The 15,054-nt window shown below is 32.7% G+C and overlaps 1 protein-coding gene across 4 annotated transcripts in view; it reads left to right on the top strand.

Moving 5' to 3' along the window:
* The first annotated feature begins 2,592 nt into the window (after positions 1-2,592).
* Pdzd8 (PDZ domain containing 8) overlaps positions 2,593-15,054 on the top strand; it is a 158,100-nt gene continuing 145,638 nt past the window's right edge. For all 4 annotated transcript variants that reach the window (XM_075370139.1, XM_075370140.1, XM_075370141.1 and 1 more), the window contains exon 1: positions 2,593-2,784. The gene's annotated coding sequence lies outside the window, so the exon portion shown is untranslated. The remainder of the gene's footprint in view (positions 2,785-15,054) is intronic.

Below are 15,054 nucleotides of genomic sequence, written 5' to 3' on the forward strand. Positions count from 1 at the left end.
CAATCCATTTGTAGACACTCTGTTGTGACAACACACTGTCCTGTACTATACCGAAAGTCTTCAATGAATTTTGGCCCCTGATACATCTTCTGACCACAAAAAACAGATCACTGAACGTTGCTCTTCTTTGGTGCAAACAGAAAGCGCAGCAGCCATGGTTAACGGCAAGGCAGCGATAATGGAACTAACCTTGCAGCATCAAACCTGCACAGACATAACAGTAATTAAACCATGGATGCGTCATCTACACAACACGATAGTACTACCAACATAAACAAAAATATAACTAAATTGCGGATAATAATTGACTTACCCTCGTAGTTTGGTTGCTTGGTTGGACCATAGTAAATATTAATATTTTGAAAAAATTAATAAAATTTTAATTAAATTTATCTACTTCATTAAGTAATCATCATATATGTACAGTCCAAACAATGTAAAAAAAAGAAAGACAAAAATGATTGCATAATGATTTACTATCGTAAACTTTTAAATGAAACTTGTACTCTGATCGATACATAAATATTATGTAGATGATGTCAGGAGTGAATACTCTACAGATAAAAAAAGGAATTGCTCCAGCATTTGTCTGCATGGATCAATGAAAATCATAATAAAACTTTGATCAGAGCAGCATTATAAAATACAAAATAAAGTTTTTAAATAGCTCAGTAATTTGTCAAAATGGCAACAGAAGTCTTAAAAGACCTTTTCTCATATTGTATTGAGTTACACGAAAACAGTGTTTTAAATTGGTATGATAGAAGTGGAAATTTAAGAATAAATTATTCTTAAATTAAGACATAAATTAATAAATAATAAAAAACTAATAAATTAATCAATTAAATCAATTTTTTCTGTTATTAAATAATAATAGAAAATTTTTAAATTCTATTATTAAATATTTATTGATTTTTTTAAAAATAAATTATTATTTTTAGCAGACTGCACATTCATAAATACAAACACAAAGATAAGTTAACATATTTAATTTTCTAAATATTACTCTACATGATTCATATTTTATCAAACAATGATCTGACAACCAATCCACTTTTGAACACTGAAAACTCATTCTGGTTTTTTAAGGAAGCCCCAAGAAATGATGTTATTCTTCAGACAGGAATATTTATAAACATAATAAATATTTAACAATGATGATAAGCTTAGCATTTTATTAAGGTACTTCAAAGCAAAAAAGTATGATTAGATTTTATTGCAAGCAAAATCAATTTGATTATTCTAAGAGAGTTTGCCATCTAATAAAACAAACAAATGTTTTTCAATGGCAATAGAAATTCTACCATTATCATTAATGAAAATAATATTCATGAAATCAGCAATGTTTGTTAGTTGATAAGCACAATGCAAGTTGCTTATAAAGACAAGCATTTGTTATAACGACAAAAGACCAGCCTCAAACAATAATAAATTATGTATGGCATCTTGTAAATCATAATTTGAGACCAGCTATCATATATCGGCCGTTGGTACTATGCTGGTAAGCATATAAAAAGCAATTATTTAAATGAGTTTAAGACAATTTTCATTATTTTATTAAACCATACCAAAATAAGGGAATAAAGAAATTTTTTTCCCTCAAAGCATTTAATATAATTTTAACTACAGTTTTATTGAGCCCTTTACATGTTATTAACATGCAATAAAATTAGTTTATTATTTTTCAACAGTTACCTTGTAAGTAAAACAAAAAATATTTTTTATAAAGTTTACAACAAATTTAAAAAAAGTATTTCCATCTCATAAAATGTATCAATTTTGTGGTGATGATTTTTATAAGTTTTCTTTGAATAATTTTCACAAATTGTGCCTTTCATCTGGTCTCAGCCTTTTATCCAGAGGTCCTGGGTTTGAATCCCGGTCAGGCATGGCTTTTTCACACACGCTACAAATTATTCATCTCATCCTCTGAAGCAATACCTAATGGTAATCCCGGAGGTTAAACAAAAAACACAAGTACTAGCAAACAGTAATGTAATATTTTTTTCAATAGCATATATTTGTTAGATTCAAGCAATTCAACCGGTATTAAATAAAATGCAATAACCAAATTATGGCTGGAATGATGTTCTATAATTATAGAACAAGTAATGTACTTAATACGATTTAAAATTCAAATTACAAGACAGTAGCATCCTTTTTTTTCTTTTTTTTAACCTCTGGGACCACCGTTTGGTATTGCTTCAGAGGATGAAATGAATGATTTGTAGCGTGTGTGAAAATGCCATGTCTGATCGGGACTCGAACCCAGGACCTCCGGAAAGGCTAAGACGCTGCTACTCAAGAAAGTAAGACGCTACACAAATTACCATCCTGCACTTTGAGAACTGAACTTCCCGCCAGTTGACTGATTATTATCGTTGTTTTAGACAACGAAAAAATAAATAGCTGATTGAAGAAAAAATAACACCAAAGTCATTTTAGTTAACTGACGGTATTGTAATTTTTCTTCTGTGACAGAATTATTAAATTTAATAAAAAGAAGTATTTTTCTGTTTCTTATTCCACTGCTAAATCGAGGAAATTCAGTTAACTTCAAGGAATTTTGACAGTTCTGTCAGCTGTGCTTACATGAGTTGTGGGCTGTCAATATGTTATGTACGCTTTAGTTAGTTTTTCAATTTTTAATTACTTTATATTTATTGAACGATTAAAGATTTTAACCTATTTATTAATTATATTCGTTATGTAATGTTGTTTTTATTCAATAAAGTTTGTATCATCAATATGGAATTTGTTCTTGAGGGAGATCGTGAGACTCAGGTAACCCGATGTATTATTTAAATTTACGATTAGCAGAACAGCAACTTAAATGCATATTTTATATTAAGGAATTTATGTTTTGAACTTTATTTCATTCAGTCTGGTCGTTATTTTTGTAGATTACCGTTATTTTATGTTTGTTAATTTAGGTACCGTAAAGCGCTTTCATACAGTTAAATTGATAAAAGTATGTTTGTAAATATTGTTTATGTGACAAAAATCGTTAGATTTGGTTTACATTTGTAAAAACATATTGACGGTTTTTTAACTAGTTTGACTATATGAACAATGGATTGTAAAATCCTAATTTAATTTTTTTTGTATTTTTTAAATTAATTCTTTAGGTTTTAATGAAATATTGTTTTGTATTATGAAGAGTTTCCATTTATTTTTGGTATCGTATATTCAAATTTAAAATATTACATAGTTTTTTAGTATTAAAACTTCCTTTGTAGTATTAAAACTTCAGTTTTATTGTTTTGAATGCCGTTATGAAATTAGTATTTTAAAAAACTAATTTATGATATTTTAATTTTATCTAAAAGTGTAGATGTTCAAATCCAGTATTTATTTTTGTGATACAGTTTTTCAGTTATTATTATAAATAACTAGCAAAAAGTTGTTGAACTCAGGTTTTTGTTATATAGTATTAAGCCCCTTTATTAGACTTAATACACATTTCATATAATATTTTACAGTTAGATTCACTTAGATCTAACTCCTTTTTATTATCTTAAAAGAACCATGTTTGGCTAGTTGTATTTTATGTGAGGGTTAATTTATCTGTTACCTCATTTATCTAGTAGGGAATGAACTCATAAAATCTAAAATAATTTGTCGCATTATAGGTCAGGCGCATTTTTATTCTTTTTTGTCAGCGATCTGTTGCATATTATAAATTTCATTACGGTTGAAAATCAGGTACTTTTTTGTTTCTTCCCTCCAAATGTCTGCAAGTTTTCACCTGGAAATAACTCAAAACAGCAGGAAATTTGATATTAACAATAACCAGGTTACAGAAATAACCTGATATATCAAAACTACTTAGCATACATAAGGGAAAACATACTTAACATGCTGTTTATACCGGTAATTTTAAACATTATCTATTTTAACATATTTTACATATTAAAAATATAAGCATCATTGCTTATAATTATAGATATAAATTATAAATATAATTAACTAAACTTAACCTACGCTCGCTTTGCTTGCAAACTTCTACTTATTAACAGTAATGTTTTGATTATTTAAATAATAAATAATTGTAATAATTACTGATTTTATTATTTAAATACTCAAAACATTACTGTAATTAGTCAAGGTTAGCTAGGCGTAGGTTAAGTTTGGTAGATTATATTTATAAAATAAATAAATATAAATGCTTATATCGGATTACTGGGTTATATCTCCAATCTGGTTGTTGTTAATATCAATTTTCTTGCTGTTTTGAGTTATTTCCTGGTGAAAAACTGGCAAACTTTTGCAGGGTGGGGAGAAACGAAAAGGAGCTGAAAATTGTATTCATAATTGTAAAATAGAAGCCCAGGGGTCCAGCAGAAATTGTGGCTGGTTTACTTGATTACACAAAACTATTAGATTCTTATCAATAAGGGGGAATAATCTTAAACGTAACTGAAAATAGTTCTTTAAGATCGCGTTGCTTACCGTTTACATTTCTAAGCCGACCTGAGATTGTTTTCAGAAAAGAAGATAAAAATCTTTTTTAAACATCCAAACAACAATTTTTTGTTTTTGCATAAAAATTTGCTGCTCACTGAAAATTCATGCAGGCATGGAGCTTGAGAAAGGATAAATTCTGTATACCGTAAATTCTGTCAACATATTATTTAAATATTAACGGCGTGAAACTAACTAATTTTATTTCCGTTTCGATACTCTTTCTGGTTTTAGTCATTACATTCTCTTGAGGCATTCTTATTATGTTGATTTACATCACAGATTTACTCTGTTAACAGCTGCAGATGAAGCCTGGCTTTGGAGCAACAACTTTCAGTGAAAAAAAAAGTCTTGATGCTCAGCTTGTTTAAGCCGTGTGGAAATTTTATAATCTGTCTTTTCGAGGTCTTGGATGCAATTTGTGCTGTCCTTTAATAAAAATATATTTCTCGTTATTTATTGATCACGCTTAACAAAAATTATCAGTATTATCAATTATAGTGTAAAGATTTAATTAGAAAAATACCTGAATGCTCTAAGGATTATCATAAATCGATAAAACTTTTTGTATCGATTAATTTTATAGCAGGAGAAAACACGAGTTTATACCGTCAGGGAAAAGAATAATAGAGTATGTATTTTCTGTTATAACCCTCAAGATGAATGTTCCATCATCTCTTAATAAAGTTTGTGGCTTTTATTCCTTTCCAGAAACATTTTCACCTTTTAAATACGGTTGTAAAAAATTTCTTCGATAGAGGTATGTTTATTATTAACACACTATAAAAATGAAATATTATGAAGTCTGCGTTCGGTTAAACTTATACGGTTTAAAATACATTTTTTTCTATAATGTAGCAGAAGTAAACAAATTTGGTTTTATCTCAAAGTTTTGGTCATCGGATAATAAATATGTTTATTAAAGATATCACTGTAGAAAAAGTATAAAAGTTAACAATTTACTGGTCTCTTTTAACTTATTATAATATAATCTTGTCCATATAATCAAATATATTGTATATAATTATAATATCTAATCGGTTATCATAAAACAGGACTCTCTGTTAAGAGAATAAACCTAGTAAAAATGTTTGCAGAAGATAATTTTAAAGTAGAAAATTATATATAAAATAATTTACATATAATACATATTATGTAACATACAGAATAACTTGTTGAATTCTTTGGAAAAAAAAAATTATTTGTCGTCTTAAATTCAGTACGCTATGTAATCTATAGGAGAATGTTAATAATCAGATGGGTGGATAAAGTGACAAATGAAGAGGTATTGCGGCAAATAGATGAAGAAAGAAGCATTTGGAAAAATATAGTTAAAAGAAGAGACAGACTTATAGGCCACATACTAAGGCATCCTGGAATAGTCGCTTTAATATTGGAAGGACAGGTAGAAGGAAAAGATTGTGTAGGCAGGCCACGTTTGGAATATGTAAAACAAATTGTTAGGGATGTAGGATGTAGAGGGTATACTGAAATGAAACGACTAGCACTAGATAGGGAATCTTGGAGAGCTGCATCAAACCAGTCAAATGACTGAAGACAAAAAAAAAAAATGTAATCTATGGAGGTCAATAATAATAAATATAAATTGACTTCAGTGAAACTTGATTTAAGAAACTTAACCGAATCGATCTAATTTTCTTTAAAGATTGCTTACGAGCAGCTAATCGTGTAACCGCTCTCCGATTTAATGACACGCTTGATTTACTGCTAGGTATAAAACGACTACCGAGCTGTTAGTCAAAAGTAGTTTTCCTCGAGCAAACATAAGATGAGAAAGCGATAAATTTCCTTGCATAGAGAAAATTTTATCAGAATCCAACGATTATTTCCTCGCTTTCACGAGCCGTATACAATTTTTCAGATAATTAGATATCATACAGAATGATGGAAATCATTTTTTTCAGTCGGCATTTTTCTTAAGAGTATTAGTATGTACATATACATATATTAATTACAGAGTTGAACGGCAGCCCTGAATCTCTTTCTGAATTTATAGGAGTGATTCTTACTAAATTCTATCGAAAAATAATGCAACAATGGCAGATGGATTTTCTTTCTGAGTTCTAAGAAATGAAGATCGAGTGAGATTTTACCGTTTAAGTGCGTAGAATAAGTTTTTTGTCGGTTTAATTATTGAGGTTAGACGATTAATTTACGTTACCGTTGTGCAATTATACCGTACATTTTTACCCGCTTACTGATGAATCGTACAGAAATGCCGGTCGCGTAAATAACGAAGCGAACAAAATATTTGAAGGTAATTTATTTAAATAAAAAAAACAGACTGTTTTATTATTTTCGAGTTCGCGCCCCTTATAAATTCTTATCGGTAAAGATTTGATACGCGGAATAAAAGTTTTAAACAAATCGACTTACAGGATTTTAACTAAGACGATACATGTTACTCGTTTTATGAATCGTTCAAGGCTAAAGAAATAAAGAACGATTCGTTCGTTAATCGGATTAAGAATAATAAGAAACTATCGGTTCACTGAACTCTAAAAAATAAAGAAGAAATCATTACTCGATTTCACATCCGAACGACCCTGTTATTTAAAACCCCCTGGGGGTACTCGTTACTATAATTTTCATCTTAAAAAATTGTGATCTTAAGAATATCAAAACGTTTTCTTTCGGAAACGATTGTCGCGATGTGTGAACATCATATAAAAGTACTTTGTAGAGCGCTTCAGTTTAAAATGTAAAATGAGCTTTCAAATCGCGTGTAAGATTTTCTTCTGTTCCGGCATACGGATCTGTTAATTTAAAATTGTGGTGAATCGTACGCGCATTTATTTATTTTATTTCATTAATTACCATTTTAGAGAATCGTGCGCTCGATTTAGTTAATTGTTTCTTTATCGTTTTAAAATGTAATTTAAGAAAAGACATGTTTATTGTAATCGCATACCGATGAAACATTTACGTAGATTTTACGTAAAGTAATCCGATACAAAAAGTAAAATTTACGATTGTAAATCGTAATAGTGACGGTTATTATGTCGTATAAGTTACTTTCTTTTAGAAAGTAAATAATTAAAAACTCAGTAGGTCTCCGAAACGACTCTGAAAACAAAACAAAAACTTAATATGTATCATCTACTTGTCAATGCGGAACGAGAACGTATATAACTCGATGGAAAAACGTTTTCTGCGATTGTCGATTTTTCTATTCTGAAGATAAAGACACGAAATTTATTCACCGAAGTAAAAGGATGTACTCGTATTGTACGGTTTCGTTTGTTCCTTACGATAAAACGATTCGTCGGTGTAATCTATGTTTTTGCCGTAAGACTGAAATACTAATTAAAACAACGGTAAAAATTGTTTATTTCTCTGAAATGCTATTACTTGCCGCTATATCTGGAAATTTTTGTTACGCGAGATATACATTTATTCTACTGCCTCGCGCAAATCGCATCCAAAGCGTTAAAAAGTGATTTTTACTGAACTGTAAATGCCGTAAAATGAAACCGGACGAGTTAGAGAGAGAAACATGCGGTGGGATTATACACGGCTAAAACGTACGAGTACAAAGTTTGCGATCGTATCAAAAATTCTTCTTTTAACATTTTTAATTTTATGTTATTAATAATGGAGTAAAGTAAAATCGAATAAATCGATATTTTTAATCGAGCAGGTATAAAATCTTACATTATATAGATCGCTTCAGGAACAAGCAGGTATGATACACGACCGATACAGAAAAGGAATCGCCTCAGCGTTCCTCCAAATGCGATTAATCCCGATCGGATTAGCATTACCTTCCGTATAGCGCGCATCGTTATCTATGTACCGATTAAAATCTTAATTACCGGCTTATGTTCGAACGATCGTGAAATTATATCGGAGTAGTAGTACGAATAAATGTTTTAAGTCGATACTTAATATTAATAATTATTACTGAAATAAAATATCGTCGAATTACGTTCAAGAATAAATTATTGCTCGCTGCGTTTAAAAGCGGTTAACATCCGGGCTTGAATGAACCCGTTGGACCGTCGGAAGGTTTTACTTAGCCGTCCGTTCGTCTAAAAACGAATACGGAATCGATTTACTCGATACTCTCCGCTCGATTATAAAATTCCACGTCGGCTTTATTTCTCTACTTACACGTCGATGTCGGCGTTACGAGTCGTTAGCGACAACGAGAACGAAAACATGTCGCTGACGTTAAGTTATTAACGACTGTTTTATGTACCTTCTTGTTAATGACAGCTCTTAAACCTCTGAAGGGGACTTTTTTTACCCCTGTTCCGTGGAGTAGCGTGCCGATCTTATTACTCCTCGATGAGATTGTTGCAACGGATCGTTAAAAATCGATACGAACAAAGCGATCCTTTTATAATCAAACGACATCGAAAAACCGACAAAAAATCCGATACACTTTCCTTTATTAAAAACAAAAGTTTGCAAATAGTTTTTTATTGTAGACGAATAAATTCAGGAAAGAATAAAACCCGAGTCGAAATTATTCGGATTATAAAAGCTGCACCGATGAGGTACTTGGTGTAGTTACCGATTCCTTCTGCAGCGAAATCGGTATCTCGGAAGAAAATGTCCCTTTAGATTTTCCTCTCTGTAATCCTCTCCCTCGTAGTTTATAGCGCTTAAACGGCCGGTTTTGTCGATATCAATATTACAGCAAAACTTGTCCTCTGACGGAAGAAATTCGAGAGGGTCGCGTTACGGATATCTTCGGTAATCGCCACTCTTTTCCTTATTTGTCGATTTAACGTACGAACACGGTTCGTTGAAAGCGGTGAATACTAGTAATACGACTACAATAATCGGAACGCTTAAATCGAACGAACCTTCGCTGTACGCACGGTACAGGTCGTTACGAATCGAAACGTTCGATCGGATTTCGGGTAGAGTTGGCGAAAAAACGGATGGATTTACGATTTGTTCTTAACCGTATCTTATTCGTAGAAAGGCCGAGAACTATCGCCGTGAAAAATAATCTCCGATATGCCGTTTCTTCCCTGTCGGATACCTAACGGTGTTTTAGACCTCGTATCTCGAACCGACACGTTGTTTTAATCGTTTACATTACGTGACAAAGAGCAGAAACGGGCTAGTAGTGGAAAACTGTATCGTGAAAGTGCAGCCTGTGCAGAAAAAAAGTCGACTGTAATCCTCGGTCCGAAGACTGCAGTTTCTTTAAATAGGAATATTAAAAATCCAAATCGAATAGAAATTTTAGTTTGCAGCTATCCATCGGTAATAGAAAAAGACGGCTCCCTAATTTTAAGCTATCCGCCCCGATATCTCCGACGCGGAGGAGGTATCAAGCGAGTAAAATTTTGTCGGATTCTTCTCCGGCGTAAAGGCAAAACCTATCGTACAAGGTTTGACCGAGCGAGTCGAGGCTCTAAGAGCGGTAACATCAACTTAACAAAGGACCGGACCGAACCGAACCCGTCGCTTATTGAAGAAAGGAGATCTAAAAAGTTAATCGTTTCTACGCCCAAGACCTCTACCCGAGTGTCGAGAGTATCAAGGCGAAGGGTCTAAGTCGTGGGTTGCGAATTTTTGATAGAAAATCACGGTATTCTTTTCAAAGAACTGTCGGTTGGTTTCTTCCGGTTAACAAAGAAGAAAAAGAAAAAAACGGTTTATTATACGAGTATTTGTCGTATTCATTTATCAAATACTATTTATTACTTTTTAATTTTTAAAAAAATGTTCTCTTCTTTTGTCGTTTATAGATGTTTTTTATACACCTCGTTCTGATTTTACTATTTTTTACATCCCTTTACGATTTCTTTGTACGTTTAAAGATTTTGTACCGTAATTTATTTCGCCATCTTTCCTAAACGAGTCGCTTAACAAAATTTATTTATACTTTTTCCAGGATTCTTTCTCTCTGTTTCGATCGGGCGATAATAACTTTATTGTTTGTTTACTTATAAAAAAATTATGAAAAGCTTTTATGTAGTTTAAATTTTAAGGTAAATTTTATGTAGTTTAAGCGCGTTGAGATTTCGGTTTGTGCGTGTGTGTGTTCGCGCGGCGCGTGTTTGTAAGCATGCAAAACAGCAGCAGCTGTTAACGTATTTGTATGCGGTTTGTTTCCACGAGATCGGAAAAATTTTTTATAAAACTTTTGCAAATCGGCATAGAAAAAAAACGATTGAAATCGTTCACATAGCGTGTAAAACGAAGAACTTGTTCGATTAATATGCGATTTATATATTAAATTTGATAAAAGCAAAATATTAAACGAATAAATGCGACGTAGATCGGATATATAGTTAAATCGCACGTACGCTTAAATGTAAGGATTTCCCTATCTTTTTAAGGTAGGTCATTTAACGCTGACGACACTGATACTGGAAACTCCATTGAAAAAGCAGTTGACAATTAATTTTATCGCATTTCATCAGTAATGAGTAAATATTGGTTGTTGTAGTAATATATAACGTGTAATTTAATAAAATTAATAAAATAAAAAATATATAAACGAACATAATTATTGCGAATATTATTTTTAAATGTAAGTTACGAATAAATATAAATATAATCGTCATCGTTATTAATAGTAATAGTGAAAATATTATTACCGGATACAGGAAGGAGATTTAACCTAATAATTGCAAACATATTTCAAAATGTTCAGTAAAAACTTTGGGTCCTATTCGACTCTGTTGCTTGACAGCTACCTTTTGTAACATTTTTAATAACAGCTAACATACCGATAAAGTATCAGAAATTACTCGTATTAAAAAAAGCGATATAAAAAAAATTATGTCGAGTGCCACGGGACTCCCTTTTTAAAAACGTTTCCGTGGCGTCTCCATTAATACAGTTGGATTTTCAATCTTGAAAATTTAAGTTTTGAAGATTGATATTTTAATTTTAAGTACGATCTCCCTGTTTTTGGGATTTAAAAGTTTATTTATCGCATTAATTATTTTCGTTCGATTCTTTGCGATGTTATTCAAGAAGGTTAAAAAAAATTTTAGTCTAGTAAGTAAAAATACAAGGGTACCGTGATCCTCCGTTCTCCGACGGGGTTGAAAATCAGTCAAAATCTGGGATGGTATGAAGTTTCAACTTTTTGGCCTGCGGGTTTTCGAGACGTGCAGTAAACACCGTTTGAAAGTGACGTTGAATGTCCCTCTAATCCAGCATCCGTTTTTTTTTTGTTTTCAGTCATTTGACTGGTTTGATGCAGCTCTGCAAGATTCCCTATCTAGTGCTAGTCGTTTCATTTCAGTATACCCTCTACATCCTACATCCCTAACAATTTGTTTTACATATTCCAAACGTGGCCTGCCTACACAATTTTTTCCTTCTGTCTGTCCTTCCAATATTAAAGCGACTATTCCAGGATGCCTTAGTATGTGGCCTATAAGTCGGTCTCTTCTTTTAACTATATTTTTCCAAACGCTTCTTTCTTCATCTATTTGCCGCAATACCTTTCATTTGTCACTTTATCCACCCGTCTGATTTTTAACATTCTCCTATAGCACCGCATTTCAAAAGCTTCTAACCTTTTCTTCTCAGATACTCCGATCGTCCAAGTTTCACTTCCATATAAAGCGACGCTCCAAACATACACTTTCAAAAATCTTTTCCTGACATTTAAATTAATTTTTGATGTAAACAAATTATATTTCTTACCGAAGGCTCGTTTAGCTTGTGCTATTCGGCATTTTATATCGCTCCTGCTTCGTCCATCTTTAGTAATTCTACTTCCCAAATAACAAAATTCTTCTACCTCCATAATCTTTTCTCCTCCTATTTTCACATTCAGCGGTCCATCTTTGTTATTTCTACTACATTTCATTTCTTTTGTTTTGTTCTTGTTTATTTTCACGCGATAGTTCTTGCGTAGGACTTCATCTACGCCGTTCATTGTTTCTTCTAAATCCTTTTTACTCTCGGCTAGAATTACTATATCATCGGCAAATCGTAGCATCTTTATCTTTTCACCTTGTACTGTTACTCCGAATCTAAATTGTTCTTTAACATCATTAACTGCTACTTCCATGTAAAGATTAAAAAGTAACGGAGACAGGGAACATCCGAGACAGGAACGAGACGGAGACAGGGACCTGCATCCGATCGAGTTAAAATTTTGGAATTTTAATTAATTTAATAATTACTTTGGTCGTTCTAAAGCCCGATTTTCTACGACCGCTATACAAAAAGTCAAAAATCGAAAACGGCGTAAACTATCCCCTCAACCGTTTTTAATATTGTCCAAAATTAAATGCCATCAATGTCCCAAATATATGAATATTTTGAGCCGTTTTCGAAGAATTTATGTCGATCCGGTCCGGAAATATTCAGAATAAGAATACAAGCGGATACGTACACGTACGTAACGTTTTTATATATTTTTTTGGATTAAGAGTGTCTTAAAATACAGATAAAACGGCTACATTTGTACATACATATACAAATTTCTATAATTTTTTAATTTAATTTTTAGACTAAGCAACTCCTCAATCGTAGACGTTTCCAAAAATCCCTGATACTCAAAATTTTAACCGATCGCTATACTCTCCCTTTACAGCTACGCCGTGCTGCAGCAGCGACATAACTACAACAGGGTAAATGAAAGATGATTTTCAAAACTTCAGGCTCGAACGCCGCATAAAAAACTATATTCTGATCGAATAGAGAATGCCTTCATTTTTTTAAGTTATTTAAAATTAAAAACATTTCTTTTGAGAATAATTTACTCGTAACTATCACAGACAGATTTTCCATAAACGTTTTCTCTTTTAATCGCCTATTAAAAGAATACATCTGTAAGACCGACGATCGGTAGAAACGTGAAAATTGTTCCATTTACAGTTAACCGGAGTTAAAACCCGACTTATGTGCAATTAATCTTGCCGATTTAAAACGCGTTGCGTAAATCAGAGTTAAACGAATGGAAAAACTTGCTGCCAAATTATCTAAATTGTTTTAACGATCGCGGGAGTTTCTATTTATTTCGATTATCTGTGCTTCTACAGCTCGCATTTTATAGTAGGTAGAGTCTAAGGAATAGTATGTCTTTCTTATATTTACGTGTACGGAGAAGATAGTTTTTTTCTCTAATTATTATTGATTTTGAAGAACGCAAATATATAACAAAACAGAAGATTTGAAGGATAATTTCTTAAAAATTAATTATAAAATTTCTTTTGTATTTTTATCCGAAGATCGAAGGCCGAAGGAAAAGTTTCACCTCGCTGTAAACGATTGATTGAAATAATGCAAAATAGGAGGCGTGCGAGGCAGGGGAGAAAAATAGTTTCTCCACCGACTAAAATAATACACTTCATTATGACTACTGAGATTTGTACGTTTCATATATTTGGTTCGACAATAATTTATACGCGATGTACTTTATTATTTAATCGCTTTAATTTTAACATTTTTATACGTTTAAAATAGTTTTCGTACTGTACGAAAAATTATTCGAGTAGATAGTCTTTAAGCGGTTTTTGACTCGCACAATTTTAAAGATGTTCGGAACTGAAATGTAATTAAATAAAAATTTTATCCGTAACTTTTATCGTTTTTCTGAAAAAGCTTTTCCGTATTGTTAGTCTACCCTCCCAGGACGCATCTCCCTGTGCTTTTGTAGCCGTAAATATTCTATAAACTTAAAACTAGCGTGACGTTTAAAATCTTTGAAGACTGCAAAACTACGGACTCGTTAAATTATAAAAATACAGGATAAGCGACTTAAAACCGAATCGAGCCGGATCGAACTGCAGTTATTTGATTGTCACCTTTAAAGCTGCTACTAATAGCACCGCTAACTGTCGTATTTGTTATCGCTCTCGTCTTTTATCGGTCGTAATCTGTTCGCGTTTCGGTTCAGTGTAGTTTCGATCGAGGAAAAAGTTGTTGTAACGCAAACCGTGCGCGTTCTAGATCCTTTCAAGAAAAACGTCAAATATTCGCGAAAAAAATTATAAATTTCAACATGCCGACAAATAGGCGACTGAAAATCCTCACCGTACATTTGAGCGCCCGCATCACGATGAGAAAACCGTTGCACGGCGTGCCGTTTCTGCTAATCGTACATCGGAGCCGATATATCTTTTTACCGGACTGTCTGTACAAAAGTGTACCGTACAATTTTCGAAGAATTCTACGCTCGGTTGATAGATGGTGAAAAAGAGTACGGCATCTTCCGTCGAACAAAACGGAGCGACGTGTATGATGGACCCCAAACGATTCAATAGCACGCGTCAATGCGGCTTTTACAGAAGAACGAACTGTCAGCGGAGAGAGCGGTCTTCGCGTTCCTCAGATCTGTGTATTCTAGGTTTTTCCTTCGCGTTATTTCGAAGGCTAGAGATTTCGAATCGGATTCCAGCGATATAGATGAACCGAAGGCTAACTTCGACAAGAAATCGACGGCATCGATGACGACGTTTTGCGTCACGTGATTCTCAGTGTGATCTGTCGAGCGCGAAAGTCCGACACTACGTAGGGCGCTCGTTTAGAACATCCTTTTTAAAATTACGGCGAATGTAAATAGTGAATTTAATTGATTTTTTCATTTCGTTCATATGTAGCGACTCGCTTGGCAATGTCATCGACTGCGATTCG

The sequence above is a fragment of the Lycorma delicatula genome, chromosome 7, assembly GCF_047948215.1.
Source record: "Lycorma delicatula isolate Av1 chromosome 7, ASM4794821v1, whole genome shotgun sequence".
Taxonomy (NCBI): Eukaryota; Metazoa; Arthropoda; class Insecta; order Hemiptera; family Fulgoridae; genus Lycorma; species Lycorma delicatula.